Source organism: Lithobates pipiens, unplaced genomic scaffold (genome assembly GCF_037356315.1).
Source record: "Lithobates pipiens isolate NorthernLeopardFrog02 unplaced genomic scaffold, aLitPip1_a1.2 Scaffold_30, whole genome shotgun sequence".
Lineage (NCBI taxonomy): Eukaryota > Metazoa > Chordata > Amphibia > Anura > Ranidae > Lithobates > Lithobates pipiens.
Genome location: NW_027507791.1, coordinates 128167895 through 128184200, shown reverse-complemented (window position 1 = coordinate 128184200; position 16306 = coordinate 128167895). Strand labels below are relative to the sequence as shown.

At 49.6% G+C, this 16306-nt stretch overlaps 1 protein-coding gene across 1 annotated transcript in view; it reads left to right on the top strand.

The window, feature by feature from the left end:
• Positions 1-16306, top strand: part of VPS39 (VPS39 subunit of HOPS complex) — a 127335-nt gene that overhangs the window by 55501 nt on the left and 55528 nt on the right. The gene's annotated exons all lie outside the window — the stretch shown is intronic.

Below are 16306 nucleotides of genomic sequence, written 5' to 3'. Positions count from 1 at the left end.
TTTTCCCACCCGGAGAAAAGACCACTCATTTCGAGCGAGTATCCAGGTAGGCGGGGCCCGCGAAGGAGACGTCGCTGGCCCTGCCGCCTGGTATGGACTTAAAGGGGAACCCCAACGCCGAAAAAAATCGGCGTGGGGGTCCCCCCCCAAGTCCACAACAGACCCTTGTCCGAGCATGCTACCCGGCCGGCCAGGAAAGGGGGGCGAGCAAGCGCCCCCCCTCCTGAGCCGTACCAGGCCACGTGCCCTCAACATGGGGGGGTGCCTTGGGGAAGGGGGGGCCGCGCGGCCCCCCCACCCCAAAGCACCTTGTCCCCATGTTGATGAGGACAAGGGCCTCTTCCCGACAACCCTGGCCGTTGGTTGTCGGGGTCTGCGGGCGGGGGGCTTATCGGAATCCGGGAGCCCCCTTTAATAAGGGGGCCCCCGGATACCGGCCCCCCACCCTATGTGAATGAGTATGAGGTACAATGTACCCCTACCCATTCACCTGTAAAATAAAAGTACAAAAAAAAACACAACACACGAGATAAAATACTTTATTGCACAGCTCCGGGGGTCTTCTCGCCGGACTTCTCCGCTATCTTCTTGTAGCTCTTTTGCTAGCGGAGGAGTCCGGCTTTCTTCCTCGCCGCCGGCCTCTTCTCCCGACTTCGGGGGTCTTGTCCCCCTCTTCGGTTCTTCTGCCACCGCGCCTTCTTATAGCTCTTTTACAGCCGGTCTTCTTCTTCTCCTTCTCCTTCTCCTTCTCCTTCTCCTTCTCCTTCTCCTTCTCCTTCTCCTTCTCCTTCTCCTTCTCCTTCTCCTTCTCCTTCTCCTTCTCCTTCTCCTCCTCCTCCTCCTCCTCCTCCTCCTCCTCCTTCTCCTTCTCCTTCTCCAGGAGATGTTGCCTCGACCATCTCTCCGGCCGGAATGCCAGGGACGCACTGCGCGGCCACTTATATAGGGACAAGGGGCGGTGTCACATGGTGACACCGCCCCTTGTCCCTATATAAGTGGCCGCGCAGTGCGTCCCTGGCATTCCGGCCGGAGAGATCGTCGAGGCAAAATCTCCTGGAGAAGAAAAAGAAGAACGGAAGGCGGCGGCGACAGAAGACCGGGCCACCGCCTGTAAAAGAGCTATAAGAAGGCGCGGTGGCCCGGCAGAAGAACCGAAGAGGGGGACAAGACCCCCAAAGTCGGGAGAAGAGGCCAGCGGCGAGGAAGAAAGCCGGACTCCTCCGCTAGCAAAAGAGCTACAAGAAGATAGCGGAGGAGTCCGGCGAGAAGACCCCCGAAGACGGAAGACCCCCGGAGCTGTGCAATAAAGTATTTGATCTCGTGTGCTGTTTTTTTTTTTTTGTACTTTTATTTTACAGGTGAATTGGTAGGGGTACATTGTACCTCATACTCATTCAAATAGGGTTGGGGGCCGGTATCCGGGGGCCCCCTTATTAAAGGGGGCTCCCAGATTCCGATAAGCCCCCCCGCCCGCAGACCCCGACAACCAACGGCCAGGGTTGTCGGGAAGAGGCCCTTGTCCTCATCAACATGGGGACAAGGTGCTTTGGGGTGGGGGGGCCGTGCGGCCCCCCCTTCCCCAAGGCACCCCCCCCCATGTTGAGGGCACGCGGCCTGGTACGGTTTAGGAGGGGGGCGCTCGCTCGCCCCCCTTTCCTGGCCGGACGGGTAGCGTGCTCGGACAAGGGTCTGTTGTGGACTTGGGGGGGACCCTCACGCCGATTTTTTTTTTCGGCGTTGGGGTTCCCCTTTAAGTCCATACCAGGCGGCGGGGTCAGCGACGTCTCCTTCGCGGGCCCCGCCTACCTGGAGACGCGCTCGAAATGAGCAGACTTTCCTCCGCGTGTGTGGGCGAGTCCGTTCATTTCAAAAGTAGGGCGGATAGTATGGCGGACTTAGTACGCCGTATTAGTCCACTCAAAAAGTGGTGTGTGTGGTTTGTATGACGGACTAAGTAGGCCATACAGTCCGCCCGTGTGTACGCGGCTTTATGGTTCAAAACATGTGGGGTCTTAGCAGTTTTCCTTCATTCCATGGGGCCATGTGATATTTTATTTTGTATTTTTTTTCTCTGTAACCCCATAATACAGTGGGGCAAAAGGGTATTTAGTTAGCCACCAATTGTGCAAATTCTCCTGCTTAAAAAGTTGAGAGAGGCCTGTAATTGTCGTCATAGGTATATTTCAACTATGAGAGACAAAATGTGGAAACAAATCCAGACAATCGCATTGTCTGATTTTTGAAAGAATTTGTTTGCAAATTATGGTGGAAAATAAGTATTTGGTCACCTAAGAACAAGCAAGATTTCTGGCTCTCGCAGACCTGTATCCTCTTCTTTAAGAGGCCCCTCTGTCCTCCACTCATTACCTGTATTAATTGCACCCGTTTGAACTTATCAGTATAAAGACACCTGTCCACAACCTCAAACGGTCACACTCCAAACTTCACTATGGGAGAGCTGTCAAAGGACACCAGAAACAAAATTGTAGACCTGCATCAGGCTGGGAAAACTGAATATGCAATAGGCAAGCAGTTTGGTGTGAAGAAATCAACTGTGGGAGTAATAATTAGAAAATGGAAGACTTACAAGACCACTGATAATCTCCCTCGATCTGGGCCTCCACGCAAGATCTCACCCCGTGGGGTCAAAATTATCACTAGAACGATGCGCAAAAATCCCAGAACCACACCGGGGGACCTAGTGAATGACCTGCAGAGAGCTGGGACCAACATAACAAAGGCTACCATAAGTAACACACTACGCCGCCAGGGACTCAGATTCTGCAGTGCCAGACGTGTCCCCCTGCTTAAGCCAGTACATGTCCGGTCCCGTCTGAGGTTTGCTAGAGAGCATTTGGATGATCCAGAAGAGGATTGGGAGAATGTCATATGGTCAGATGAAACCAAAGTTTGGTAGAAACACAACTTGTCGTGTTTGGAGGCGAGAGAATGCGGAGTTGCAACCAAAGAACACCATACCTACTGTGAAGCATGGGGGTGGCTGTTTCTCTGCAAAATGAACAGGACGACTGCTCAGTGTAAATGAAAGAATGAATGGGGCCATGTATCCTGAGATTTTGAGTGCACACCTTCTCCCATCAGCAAGGGCATTGAAGATGAAACGTGGCTTTCAGCATGACAAAGGTCCCAAACGCACTGCCCGGACAACGAAGGAGTGGCTTCGTAAAAAGCATTTCAAGGTCCTGGAGTGGCCTAGCCAGTCTCCAGATCTCAACCCCATAGAAAACCTTTGGAGGTAGTTGAAAGTCTATGTTGCCCAGCGACCGTCCCAAAACATCGCTGCTCTAGAGGAGATCTGCATGGAGGAATGGGCCAACATACCAGCAACAGTGTGTGACAACCTTGTGAAGACTTAGGCCGCGTACACACGGGCGGACTGTTCGCCCAACTTTGTCCGCTGAACAGTGTTTCAGCGGACAGTCCGCTCGTGTGTGGGCTTCAGCGGACAGTTTCAGCAGACAGTCTGACGAATAAAGTTTTTCGGAATTTCCGTAAGACAGTCCGCTGAAACTTGGTTTCAGCGGACAGTCCGCTCGTGTGTAGGCTTGTTCGACAAACTAAGTTTCGCGCATTCTCAGAAAGGATTTACACGGCGAAGGTTGCATTGCAGTGTATTGGACGTCGAATTTCTCGTCCCGTCGTACGTGCCGTTCACGTCATCGCGCACGCTTTCAGCGGACTGGTTCGTTCATCGTGTGTGGTCAAGTCCGTTCATGCAAATTTTGAGCGGACTGTTTGTCGGATTGTTTGACGAACAAAGTTGGGCGAACAGTCCCCCCGTGTGTACGCGGCCTTAGAGAAAAGGTTTGACCTCTGTCATTGCCAACAAGGGATATATAACAAAGTATTGAGATGAACTTTTGATATTGACGAAATACTTATTTTCCACCATAATTTGCAAATAAATTCTTTCAAGAATCAGACAATGTGATTGTCTGTCTGGATTTGTTTTCACATTTTGTGTCTCATAGTTGACGACAATTACAGGCCTCTCTCATCTTTTTAAGTGGGAGAACTTGCACAATTGGTGACTAAATACTTTTTTGCCCCACTGTATGTCTACTTAGATAATCTGCTTCTCCATATGCCCACTAGAAAACGTTTGAGTCTCGATATTTTATGTTGCCCCGTTACCAATTCACACGGGGGGGGGCGAGATCTGGAGGTCCCCTTGTTTAAAGTGGGCTTCCAGTTTCTGATAAGCCCCCCCCACCCGCAGACCCTCACAACCACTGGGCAAGGATTGTGGGGATGAGGCCCTTCTCCCGATCAACATGGGGACAAGGGGCTTTGGAGGGCTACCCCAGAGCACCCTCCCAATGTTGAGGGCATGTGTCCTGGTACGGTTCAGGAGGGGGGGGGCACTCTCTTGTCCCCCTTTTTCCTGCGGTCTGCCAGGTTGCTTGCTAGGATAAGGGCATTTTTTATTTATTTTTGGTTCAGGGCTCCACTGTAGGGGAATCCCATGCCGTTTTTTATCAATGAACTTTTATGTGTATTGCCGGGACCGACCATTCATTATAGCCACGAGTAGTTTTAAATGACTTATTTACTTTAGAAATGTCATTTTGCTGTTAGACTGTTCTTAACATGGGAAACGTGCCATTTTGCAGGCATACTATAGAACCCCCCCCATGAAATTTAAAGGAATATTTCACTTATTGTTGCACTTTAACCGCTCGCCGACCGGCTCATGCCGATATACTTTGGCAGGAGGGCTCGTACAGGCAAACTAACATACATGTATGTGGCCCTTTAAGAGGCGCCCACGGGGATACCCACGATCGCTTCAGGAGAGGAAGAAGGGGAAGATGCTAATGTAAACAAGCATCTCCCCGTTCTGCCTAGTGACAGTGCTCGGGAGCAGAGATCAGTGACGTGTCACACGTAGCCACGCCTCCCCCCACATTTAGAAACACTCCTCAGGACACACTTAACACTGCCCCCTAGTGGTTCACCCCTTCACTGCCAGTGTCATTTACACAGGAATCGGTGCATTTATATAGCATTGTGTAAATAACAGTGGTCGCAAAAATGTTTGATGTGTCCTCCCATAATGTCGCAGTGATGATACAAATTGCTGATCGCCGCCATTACTAGTAAAAAAAAAAAAATGTATAAAACTATCCCCTATTTTGTAAATGCTATAACTTTTGCGCAAGCCAATCACTAAACACATTGCGATTTTTTTTTTAGATTTTTTTTTTTTTTTTACCAAAAATATGTAGAATACGTACCGGCCTAAACTGAGGGGAAAAAAAAGGTTTATATATTTTTGGGGATATTTATTATAGCAAAATGTTAAAAAATTTTTTTTTTTTTTTTTTTTTTTTTTTTAAATTGTCGTCTGTCCTTTTTTTTTTTTTATTGATACATGTACCCTGCAGCAGGACCCAGGTCCCCATACACTTTTTATGACCATAACTTGCATATTAACCTTTAAAATTAGCACTTTTGATTTCTCCCATAGACTTTTAAAGGGTGTTCCGCGGCTTTCGAATTTGCCCCCCCCCCCCCCAATAAATCTATGATCTCAACAATATTAAGCTTGTTTGGGATTACATAAAGAGAGCGAAGCAACTTCTCCTACATTCAATGAGGGACTGTGGATAGTTCTCCTAGCTATTTTGAACAACCTACCTGCCCAGGCCCTCCAGTGCAAATGTAACTAGGAGAATTTATGTTATAAAGAAAGCATAGTCACAACAAATATGGATTCAGTTGTAGTTTTTTTTTTCAATGTTTATGCACTTTTGGTAAATTTAACAGAATGCACATAAGAAAAATTAGGGATATTTGGGCATGTAAAGTAAATCACATTAAACTTCAAATAAAATTAATTAAATTGTGTTAAAAATGGAGCCGCCTGCCTTTTCCCTTTTTTTTTATACCATGCCTTGTATGAAATCTGTCATGTATTATGTCTTGTGTTGGTGCGCAATGGGTAATTGCCATGTTGAACATGTCAATGATCCGGGTGGATTTGATTTAAATCGCTCGTAAAAAGACTTGATTTAAATCAACTCTATTTAAATCATAATTTTTAACCACTTCGCGCCCGCTCTATAGCCAAAAGACGGCTACGGAGCGGACGCTATCTGCCAGGGGGGCGTCCCTGAACGTCGTCCTATTTATTTCCCCTCTGCGCGCCGCCGCGGGCACGCATAGGGGAAGTTCTGTGTTGGCCGTGTCCCTTGGACACAGCCAATCACAGATCATGCTAAATGGCCAATCGCAGCGGCCATTTAGCACTGGATCGGCTTGTCTAATGAGAGGTGATCTCATATGTAAACATATGAGATCATCTCTCATCGCCGGCTCCTCTCCTCACACAGACAGCGTGTGAGGAGCAAGAGCTTCCTTGCTGCAGCGTCGGTGAGAAAACACACACTAAAACACACTCACTAAAACACATACACACACACGCCCACCTGTCCCCAGTGCCACCTATCAGTACCATCTGTCCCCAGTGCCACCTTGCAGTGTCACGTGTCATCAGTGCCACGTATTAGTGTCATCTGTCATCAGTGCCACATATTAGTGCCATCTGCCATTAGTGCCACGTCAGTGTCACGTGTCATTGTCCTGGTGCTCCAGGTCCTTCAAAAGTGTAATTGGTAGTCAACAAGTTAGATGTGCAATTTATGCTCCTAGAACACGTGATGGGGCTCCCTGCATGTTCGGTCTCTTTAAGTGTCCAGGCTGTGAAAAAGTCCCACACATGTGGTATCATATTACTCAGGAGGAGTAGCAGAATGTATTTTGGGGCGTTATTTGTGGTATACATATGCCACGTGAGAGAAATAACCTATTACAATGACAATTTTGTGGGAAAACAAACCAAAAAATCTTCATTTTGCAAAGAATTGTGGGGAAAAAATGACACCAAAAACCTCACCATGCCTTTTACTAAATACCTTGAAATGTCTACTTTCCAAAAAGGGGTCCTTTGGGGGGTATTTGTACTTTCCTGGCTTGTTAGGGTGGCAAGAAATTAGATAGGCCACCAGTACATCAGATGTGATACATTTTTTATGATTTTCACCACAGCTTGTAGACTCTCGAACTTTCACAAAAAATAAAGAACCCAGAGGTGATCAAATACCACCAAAAGAAAACTCTATTTGTGGGGAAAAAAGGACAAAAAATTCATTTGGGTACAGTGTTACATGACTGAGTAATTGTCATTCAAAGTGTGAGAGCACCGAAAGCTGAAAATTGGTCTGGGCAGGAGGGGAGTTTAAGTGCCCAGTAGGCAAGTGCTTAAAGAGCAACTGTCATCTGTCTCGCAGCGGCTCCTCCACTGACAGTCTTATTCACTTTAATGGGGTGGTGATACAACAAGGTGAGGAACGTGGCAGCAGCAGGTGAGTGGATGCCCGCTAACGGGTGCTGCCATGATGGATTTGAAATAACAGGTGCTCTTTAAATGTAAGGAATTATTCTCGCTGGTAGTTAGAATCTTTAATATTTGCAAACAAAATGAAAGTTTCCCATTTAGAATAAGTTGTCAGGTTGGTAAAACCGCAATATCAGAACCGATTAAATCATACAGTTTGTAGTGTAGATAGATTTGCAAAACAAGAAGATAAAGGAATATTTCTGAACTTTGTTTTATCCCATGGTTACCTCAGCTTGCAGAGCTTGGATTCATTGAATGAGTTTACCAAAAATGTAAATATTTCAGAATATACAGCCTCATGCTACATAACTAAGCTCCATTTCATGCTGAATAAACAAAAATTATCTTAAATAGAAAACTATCTTAAGAGCTGCCCTGCGGCCTATGCGAAACACAAAATGCATAGCAGGTAAGATTCGCTATAAAAACAGAAGAGGTGAGAAGGGAAAAGAGAGAGAAGAGAAAGAAAAGAAAGTGCCAGAGATCCAGGTCGCCATACCTTAACCATTTCGCCCCTAGTCTTCCCGCAGCCGCCATCTCTCCCATACTCGGTCAAATTCCTCCAGCCTGTCCCGCACTCTGGCCGTCATCTTCTCCATTAATTCCACGTCCTTAATCCTGGAGTAGAGGGCCTCCATAGATGGGGCCAGTCGACTCTTCCAGTTAAGGGCTATTAAACAACGGGCTGCGGTAAGAATGTGCCGCAGGAGCTGCCGGGACGGCTTAGCCATCCGCGGTTGGGACAGGCCAAATAGAAAGAACTTGGGCACAAACGGGATAGGCACCTCAAATACCCGGACAAGGAGCTGTTGGATTGATGTCCAGAACGGGGCTATCAAAGGGCAAGTCCAGTATATATGGAATAAGGTACCCCTGTCCTGTAGACAGCGCCAGCATCGATCAGAGGCGGAGGGATACATTTTGTGGAGCACAGCTGGGGTCTGGTACCAGTGGTAGAGAATTTTATAAAGGGTACACAGGGAGGATTTGGCCGCCTGTCTCCATATCCCTTGCCAAGCTTCCAGTGGAAGTTCCTCACCCAACTCTCTTTCCCATCGCAGCATATACTTGTGCTTGCCCCTTGCGTGAAAGTGGTGCGAGTTAAGGATGCGGTAGAGGTCTGATATCATTCCCCTGCGGTTCCGTCCCTCGAGTATAACCAGTTCGAAGGGAGTGGGCGGGGAGAATTGAAGTCTCGGTGCTATTGTTTGCGCAAAATGTCTGATCTGTAGGTAACTGTAGAACGTCCGCTGGGGGAGGTCGTGTTTAGTCTGCAGCTCCGAGAAAGACAGCAGTTTTCTCGATCTGGGGTCCACTAGGTGTCCCAGATGAAATAAACCCCGGGACGCCCAGGGCCAAGACATCTGGTGGGTAAGGCCGTCCGGGAGTTTAGGGTTGTAAAGAAACGAAGTTAGCAAGGATGCCTCCGAGTGGAGCCTGTGTTCCCGGGAGAGTTTCCTCCAGAGCTGATTAAGCTGAGCCATCGGCCCCAGTAAGCTGTTCGTATCAATCTGTGGTTCTGCGCCCCAGAGCAGGCCATTCGGGTGCATCGGAGCCAACCATAGCCTCTCTATCTCTGACCACTTGTTATACGACCGCTGCGTGAACCATGAGACTATAGCCCGTAATTGCGTCGCTTGGTAGTACCTAACCAGGTCAGGGAACGCCAGGCCCCCGTCCGAGCGCAAGGCAGTCATAACGGAGGCAGGAACCCGATGTTTTTTATAGTTCCACAGGAACTTCAGCAAGTCCCTCTGGAGCATACGAAGGTGCGCGTAAGGGATCGGGATCGGGAGCGTCTGGAACAAGTATAGAAGTTTGGGGAGAATTACCATTTTAATAGACGCGAGCCGCCCTAAGAGCGATATTTGGTGAGCCTTCCATTTATGGATAAGTGCCCTGATCTCCCTATAGAGGGGGGGGAAGTTGGCCTGGTAGAGGGTATGGAAGGACGGGGTAATGAGAACCCCCAAGTATTTAAGAAAGGATTTCTCCCATCTGTAAGGAAACACCGAACGTAGGTGAGTTTCCTCCGCCACGGGTATATTAATCGGGAGGGCCACTGATTTGGAGGCATTAATTTTGTAACCCGAGAGCTCCCTGTATCGCCGCAGCTCCGCACTCAAGTTGGGCAATGACGTCCTAGGCTGAGTCAGGGTGAGAATGACATCGTCCGCGAATAAAGATATTTTAAATTCCCTATCCCGAACCAAAATTCCCTTGACATCCTGATTGCTTCGAATGGCCTCCGCCAGGGGCTCCACACAGGGAGCAAACAGCAAGGGAGACGGGGCAGCCCTGGCGGGTGCCATTGGCAATAGAGAAGATCGGAGATGTAGCATACGGGGTTTTAACTTGCAAGGTGGGGGTGGTGTAGAGGTGTTGTATTGCTTGCATGAAAGGACCCCGAAATCCCATGTGGCGTAGGGTCGCCGTCATGAATGGCCAGCTCAGGCGGTCAAATGCCTTTTCTGCGTCTAGACTCAGGACCAGGGAGGGGAGAGCAGTCTTGTTAGCTACGTCGATAAGGTCAATAACTTTCCTGGTGTTATCGCCCGCCTGTCTGTAAGGTACAAAGCCCACCTGGTCCTTATGGATCAGAGCCGGTAGAATCGCGTTGAGGCGGTTCGCTAGGATTTTTGTAAAAATTTTTAAATCTGAGTTCAATAGAGCAATAGGCCTATAGCTGGCACAGAGAGTCCGGTCTTTATCTGGTTTCGGGATGATAGAAATAAAGGAGGCCAGCATCTCTGTCGGGGCCGGGGAACGTGTGAGGAAGGAGTTGAACAGCTTGGTCATGTAGGGACTCAGAATAGGTAGAAATGTCTTATAATACTCGTACGGGAATCCGTCAGGTCCCGGGGATTTGTGAGCCGGGAGTGCTTTCACAGTCACTAGCAGTTCCTCATCTGTAATTTGGGCATTAAGGTCTTGAAGGTCCGAGTCCTTCAGTCGGGGCAGTGTCATGTTTTCCAGGTATCTATTAATGTGGGCAGTCAATGCGGGGGATGGTGGATTGTGGGGTATATCCTGCTTGTTATAGAGATCAGTGTAAAAGGCCGCAAACGTGTCCGCGATGGCCTGCGGGTGAGACAAAAGGTCTCCTGTATTGGTTTTGATTTGGGAAGGCGTAGAGGCTTGTGTTTGATCAGCCAGTTTCCGAGCCAACAGGGTCTGCGCTTTATTCCCCTTATCATAATAGAGCTGTCGCAGACGGATAAGCGCCTTCTCCACTAATCCCAGAGCAAGATCCCTTAGAGTCATTCTCGTCTGTACAATTTTCTTAATCAGCGTCAGGGAAGGGGCTCCCTGAAGCCTAGCCTCAAGGGTCTTCAATCGTCCCTCAGCCAGCAGCCTGGCGGCCTGTGCGTCTCTCTTCAGTGCCGAGGAGAGGGCAAGGCAGCGGCCCCGTATAACGGCTTTGTGGGCAGCCCACAAGGTGGGGAGGGTAACGTCTGGAGTATAATTTTCAGAGAAATACAGTTGGAGCGAAGATTCCAGCTCCGCTTTGGACGGGAGATGTTACAATAGGTAGCTATTCAGCCGCCAGTTACAGGGCTTGCGAAGTGGGACCCCAATGTCTAGCGTCATGGTTATCGGGGCGTGGTCAGACCAGGAGATAGGCAGAATGTGTGCGGATCGGACAGCCCTCAACGTGTTATTGTTTACAAAAAAGTGATCAATGCGCGAGTGAGTACGGTGGGGGGCCGAGTAGAGCGTATATTGGAGATCCTGAGGGTGCAGGGTTTGCCAAACGTCAAATAAAGCCCGTCTTCTGGTGATCTGGCGGAACAACTTAGAGTCCCTCAGGGCTCTGGGCTGGGGCGCCTGCGGATTCCCCACATGGCGATCCTGTGGGATTGACGGAGCAAGGTTGAAGTCCCCCCCTATCACCAGAAGCTCGGAGGGTGTTCTAAAAAGGCGGGACAAGACGCCGGACAGGAAACGGTGCTGGCGTGCGTTAGGGGCATAAAGGGCACAAAGGGTGAGGGCCTGCGTGTGCCAGGTACCTCGGAGTATAACATAGTGGCCCTGCGGATCTAGGTATGTCGATGTGCACGTAAAGGGGGAGCCCTTCCGGACAAGTATGGCCACCCCCGCCCGCTTGCGTGTGCTGGAGGCCCAAAAGGCCTGGGGGAAATGTCTAGAGGCAAACTTAAAGGAATCACCCCGGTTGAAGTGAGTTTCCTGGACCATCACTATGTCTGCCCCGGATTGCCGAAATTCTCGAAGCGCAAGATGGCGTTTTTTGTTGGAGTTTAGACCATGGACATTGAGCGACAATATCTTAGCCATAATCGGGGGGATGGTCGGGGATAGTCATACTTAACTGAAACCGATGGAGAGAAGCGTGTCCCGGGGAGAGAGGCGACCGCCGGGGAAGGACTGGCGACCAAGACGACCTCTTAGCGACATCCACACAGAGGGCGGGGTAGAGAGAGAATCTAGAAAAGATAGAAAAGAGAGAAACATAGACAAAAAACATAACTAGTATTAACTGTAACATACGCTAGGTTCGGATGCCCTATAGGGACACCGAGCCTAAACGGTTCCGGTAGTTCTCCTGGCCCAGGCGTCCCCTGGCCCCCCCAAGAAGAAGAAAAAAAAAAAAAGGGGGGGGGGAAGGGGAAACCCAAATCAAAACCAAGATAGGGGGGAAAAAAAAAAGCCGGGCAGGTAGACACCAACAGTCTATAGTCTCTGAAGGAACCAAGGGGTGGAATGAACCACGGGGGGGGGGGGGTCAGTAACCTGGGAGTCGATCTGTCCTCAGACTCTACCTAGGCCAGCCCTGGGTAAAAGACAGTTCAAAGTAGAAACCTTGTAAAGCTCAGGCCCTCGGGGGAGGGAAGGGGGAGCAAACCCCACGTGGGAAAAATAAAAATGAGAGGGAGCACTCCGGGGGGAGCAAAAAAGAAAGGAAAAAAAAAACGGGTCAAAAATAAACTGCAGGGAGTTCCACCGGTGGAGGAATCCGTGTCATTTGTGCGTAGGCGGTCTGCGATCCGGATCCGGTCCTCTGTGTCTCTTGGTCGAGGGTACCTTCTGCCAGAGCACCGGCGGAGGTGGCGGGGAGGCTATCAAATCCCAGGCAGGGAGTTTAGGAACAGGTATGCCCAGAGTGTCACAAAAGGAGTCGAGGTCCGGGTAGCGAAGGGAGGCCGATTTCCCCTGATGTCTGGCCGTGAGGCAGAAAGGGAAACCCCAACGGTAGGGCATATTTCTGTCTTGCAGGGTGCGGAGGAGAGGCTGCAACATCCGACGTTTTTGGATGGTTATCCAGGAGAGGTCCGGGTACATCTGGACCGGGGCGTTATCAAACATAAGGTTGCGAATAGAGCGGGATTTAGTCATAATATCTTCCTTAAGGGGGAAGGAGTGTATCCTGCAGACAACGTCCCTTGGTTTGGAAGCAGGGCCTTTGGGACGGAGGGCCCGATGTGCTCTGTCCATCTCAATATGTTTGGCCGGGTCCTCTCCCAGCATTTCTTTAAATAGCGCTTGCAGTGAGGCCTGTAGGTCCTCGGGTCCATCCGTCTCCGGGAGGCCCCGAACACGAATGTTGTTCCTCCAACCTCTATTATCGAGGTCCTCTACATGGCGCTGCATGTCCCGCAGAAGGAGGCGGTGATCCGAGTTCTCCAGTTGAGTGCGGTGTACAGCCAGCTTAGTCTCCTGAATCTCCTCCTCCGCCATCTCGACCCTTTCAGCTAGGTGTTTGAGGCCAGCATGCAGAGTCTGGATTTCAGCTCGGCAGGTGGCTTTCACATCCGCCACCAGTTGTTTAACCACTTCCCTACCGCCGCACGACGATGTACGTCGACAGAATGGCACGGGCAGGCATAAGGGCTTACATGTACGTCCTTGCCTGCCCGCGGGTTGGGGGCCCGATCGGGCCCCCGCCCGGTGCCTGCGGCGGTCGGTATTCGTTCGGGAGCGATCCCGGACGAGGGGACGGCCATTCATTCATGGCCACCCCCTCGCGATCGCTCCCGACGAATGAAAATGCTCCGTGACATCACTTCCTCTCCTGTAATGTAAACACAGGAGAGGAAGTGATGTATATTCTCTCCTCCGTGTCGGTATTTTTCGTTCCGACACCGAGGAGAGAGGATCGGTGAGTTGCACCAACACGACACTACACAGTAGAACATGCCAGGCACACTCACACCCCCCCGATCACCCCCCCAATTACCCCTGCCCCCCAGTCACAGTGACACCAATGTCATTTTTTTTTTTTGCATTGGTGTCATTTGTGACTAATAACTGTTAGGGCAGTTAGGGTTAGCCCCCTTTAGTTCTAATGTACCCCCCTAACCCCCCCAATAAAGGTTTAACCCCGTGATCACCCCCCGTCGCCAGTGTCACTAAGGCTGGGTTCACATTGCAGCGGTTTATGAGAACGAATGTGATTCGCACCGCACTGCAGTGCAAATCACATCCGATCTCTGTGCGATTCGAGTTCAGCCATACAGATAGTATGGCTGAATTCGAATCGCACCCGCCGCAAATTCGCACGGGACCCTTTTTTTGGCCCGCAGCAGAATCGGATCGCATGGGTGTTCACACCATGCGATCCGAGTTTGCAGATCGCACTGCGATATGCGAACTGATCTGCGGGTGTCATTAACATTTCACTGACACTCCCAGCAGTTCGCATAGGGCAGTGTGAACTGCCGCCGGGAGGCATGCGATGCGGGAACCCGCCGCGGATTTGTGGCGTTCCCGCATCGTTCCAGTGTGAACCCAGCCTAATAAGCGATCATTTTTCTGATCGCTGTATTAGTGTCATAGGTGACGCTAGTTAGGCAGGTAGGTATTTAGGTTCGCCGCAGCTTTTTATAGCGCCAGGGACCCCCATATACTACCGCATAAAGCCCCCTGATTGCCCCCTAGTTAACCCTTTCACCAGTGATCACCATATAACTGTTACAGGTGACGCTGGTTGGTTAGTTATTTTTTTATAGTTTCAGGGCACCCGCCATTTATTACCTAGTCTCACTAGTGTACCCCTAAATTTAGGGGTGTCTACTTTCCAAAATGGGGTCATTTGGGGGGGGGTTTGTGCCATCTTGGCATTTTATGGCCTTCAAAACTGTAACGCCCTTAGAAAGCCTGAAGGCGGTGCTTGGTTTTCAGGGCCCCGTACGCGGCTAGGCTCCCAAAAAGTCCCACATATGTGGTATCCCCGTACTCAGGAGAAGCAGCAGAATTTATTTTGGGGTGTCATTTCACATATGCCCATGGCATGCGTGAGCAATATATCATTTAGTGACAACTTTGTGAAAAAAATAAAAATAAAATTAAAGTTTGTAATTTTCCCGCAACTTGTGGCAAAATATAAAATATTCCATGGACTCAAAATGCCTCTCAGCAAATAGCTTGGGGTGTCTACTTTCTAAAATGGGGTCATTTGTGGGGGTTTTGTGCCATCTTGGCATTTTATGGCCTTCAAATCTGTAATAGGTAGTGAGAAGTGAAATCAAAAATTTACACCCTTAGAAAGCCTGAAGGCGGTGCTTGGTTTTCGGGGCCCCGTATGCGGCTAGGCTCCCAAAAAGTCCCACATATGTGGTATCCCCGTACTCAGGAGAAGCAGCAGAATTTATTTTGGGGTGTCATTTCACATATGCCCATAGCATGTGTGAGCAATATATCATTTAGTGACAACTTTGTGTAAAAAAAAAAAAAAAAAAAATATTCAATGGGCTCAACATGCCACTTATCAATTTCCTTAGGGTGTCTACTTTCCAAAATGGGGTCATTTGGGGGGGTTTTGTACTGCCCTGCCATTTTAGCACCTCAAGAAATGAGATAGGCAGTCGTAAACTAAAAGCTGCGTAAATTCCAGAAAACGTACCTTAGTTTGTAGATGTGACAACTTTTGCGCAAACCAATAAATATACAATTATTGACTTTTTTTTTTACCAAAGACATGTGGCTGAATACATTTTGGCCTAAATGTATGACTAAAATTGAGTTTATTGGATTTTTCTAATAACAAAAAGTAGAAAATATCATTTTTTTTCAAAATTTGCGGTCTTTTTACGTTTATATCGCAAAAAATAAAAATCGCAGAGGCAATCAAATACCATCAAAAGAAAGCTCTATTTGTGGGAAGAAAAGGACGCAAATTTTGTTTGGGTACAACATTGCATGACCGCGCAATTACCAGTTAAAGCAGCGCAGTGCCAAATTGTAAAAAGACCTCTGGTCATTTACCAGCAAAATGGTCCGGTCTGAAAGTGGTTAAAGTCATCCTTAGTTGGGATAGCGGTCAGATATGCGTGCCAAGGGGGGTGACCATCCCCATGTTGCTCCGTGGGGGAGTGGGGGGTGCGAAGAACGTTGGGGGGAGCCTCCCTGCTGGGGTCCCGTGGCCCTGGAGGGGGGCCAAGAGGATACGGGGTGCCCGTGGTCCGGCCAAGATGTGACATGGGGAGAGTGGGTCAAAGGGTCCGGAGAGGCCCCCTGGGATCGCGGGGAGCGAGGGTGGGCTACCTGGGCATAAGAGAGACGGCCGGCCTCCTGGCCTCTGGAAGTGCTGGTTTTCCGGGAGCGGGGCTGTCTCTGGGCCTTGGGGGGTGCGAGTGGTCTCCAGGCATCTTGGGCCCTCATATCAGGCAGGGGGAGAGCCGCTCCCTCTGCTCGGCTGGGGAGGCTTTGGGGATCTCCTGGAGCGCCTGACAAGATGGGGATAGGGGACCCTCCTATCGCCGGGTCCGAGGCCGTCCGCAGCAAGCGGGGAAATGCGTCCGAACATTGCGTGGAGGGCAGATGGGGCTGCAGAATGTCAGTCTGAGTCGTTAAAATTGATTTTAAATAAAAACAAATCCGATAAAAAAAAAAAAAATCATTGATTTATATCCACCCTGTCACTGA